Raw genomic sequence first — 2,119 nt, 5'->3', positions numbered from 1 at the left:
TGAGGGAATTCTTAGCCATCCTTGGAGACCAATGTTTGAGGACAGATTAATTCACACAGAAAGAGAGTTCCCTTCAAAGGCTGAAATGGATGTTCTCGCCAATCAAATGGGGAGTGTTTGTGTAATATATAATAGTGATGTTTAGTCACAAAGCACAAAGCATTAGTCCAAGCTCTGGGTGGATGGAATAGATCCTTGAATCTCAGGGCATGTAGGATTGAACCTGCCTGTTTATTTCTAACTAGCTTCTGAGTTTGAAGTCTCTTATCCCCTAAGTAGACATTTCTTAACATTCTTCTCTACATCTGAATCCAGTTTAAAGGTAGCATTTTGCTCTATAGCTCTCTCCTGTGCTCCATGATTAGCCAGCAAGAAGGGCTATGCATCCTATTCAGTGGTTGAAGACCTGACTCTACTTTCAAGGAAAGAGGCAGCTAAAGACCACATCTTGGAGTCCCAGTAAGGTGGCAGCAAAAGGTGTATATGAGTTTAAAATAACACAATTGGAAATGCAATCCTCCAAATCTCACCCACCCCCCTTCCATAGCTTAGGATAAAAGCTACACAGCACTGTGTCCAGCACTATTAGCTTAGAAGGGGTCTTGTGAACCTTTTGTCCAGGATGGCCTTCAAACCACATATTCTCAACCCTCAATTAGGTAGAATTAATGTGGGAGCCATTGAGGCCTTTTAAAATTTTATTTTATTGCAAAGATGCTGTGTAGATGGTGTTATAGTTACATGAGTAATGTAACAAGTACATTTCTGTCGAGCATTATTAGCCTCTCCTTTTTTTTCTCCTCCTATCCTTTGAATGAAGTCTGAAAAATTTAGTCCAGAAGTTTTAATGAGAAAAATGTCTATAGATCTAACACTTGAGTGGCCCCTACTGTTTTGCTGGTATAAGGATCAGATGATCAGATGATCAGGAAGTTCTAATATCAAATTCTACTTCTTCTCAATTAGAGTTAGAAGGAATTTCCAGTATCTTGAGATATTTCTCTAAACTAATTTATTCTCTTGATCAAAGTCTTCTTTATCTTACCTGGTGATGGAAGTGTTCTTTTACTTTCATTATACCATGTAAATGTTTGAAATGAAAAGCATTATTGAGAACTCATCATATAGCATTATTTTAAAAGAAATCAAATGGAAAGCATATATTTGCATCAGCTCCTACCAAATAAACAAGTCATTTATTTTCAAATTCGAACAGTAATATTGTCAGAATAATGTATTGATATATTGTTTGATTACATTTTTATTTTTGTGATGATCATAAAATATACTATCACTTTAAACTCTTATTGAAAGGGATTTTTAACCCCCCTACAATGCTGTTGTCATGGAAGTAGCAACTAAGTACTCTGCATATGGCATCTGAAAGCTGTGAGTGCCAGATTCTGGGCTCCCCAAAGCAAGATAAGCCAAGGACAACAGGTCCAGATGCTCCTACACCAACATCCAGAAAAGCCTCCTGGCTCTTGCACAAGCTTCTGGGCCATGAACACAGGGGCACAGTGTCCTGAGGAGGTCAATTCCAGCCGGAACTGGCCTGGACTGTGAGTGGCCACATCTCTGCCCACCTACCAAGTGTGATGTGAAGTGCTGGTCAGCCAGGAGCTGGAGATGTAGGAGGAGGAAGTGGTGGTGGTAGTGTTGCTAGTGTTAGTGGGTGTGAGGGCAGGGGTGGTCTCAAGGGAACGAAGTTGCATCCCAATCCCAGACAACAGCCTGTGCCCCTTCCAGCACCACCATCTGTACAAAGGCCCATGGGCAACACCAGAAATGCCTCTGGTATGAAAACTGCCAAGCTCATGTTCAAGACCATTTGCGAGGAGAACTAAGGTAATGGCAAGTTACCCTGGTGATGAGCTTCAGAGGCCTGGAACACTTGTGGGATGTCCAAAGAACACTGCCCACTGGCTTTCCCATGCCTCTGCCAAGGCCACATTCTCACAATGTGTCCACTCTTACCTTACCCCTGGGACCCTAGCACCTCATGACTACTCCTCCCTCCTTAATTCCTGTCCTTATACAACTTGAAGGAAGATGTCCTAAGGAACAGGTATTCCATGTGGATTGGGTTTATAAGACACATACATTAATAATTCTTATT

The sequence above is a fragment of the Dipodomys merriami genome, unplaced genomic scaffold, assembly GCF_024711535.1.
Source record: "Dipodomys merriami isolate MVZ:Mamm:240054 unplaced genomic scaffold, mDipMer1.0.p SCAF_36, whole genome shotgun sequence".
NCBI classification, from domain to species: Eukaryota; Metazoa; Chordata; class Mammalia; order Rodentia; family Heteromyidae; genus Dipodomys; species Dipodomys merriami.
The sequence above is the reverse complement of the archived record's forward strand: the minus strand, read 5'-3'. Positions refer to the sequence as shown.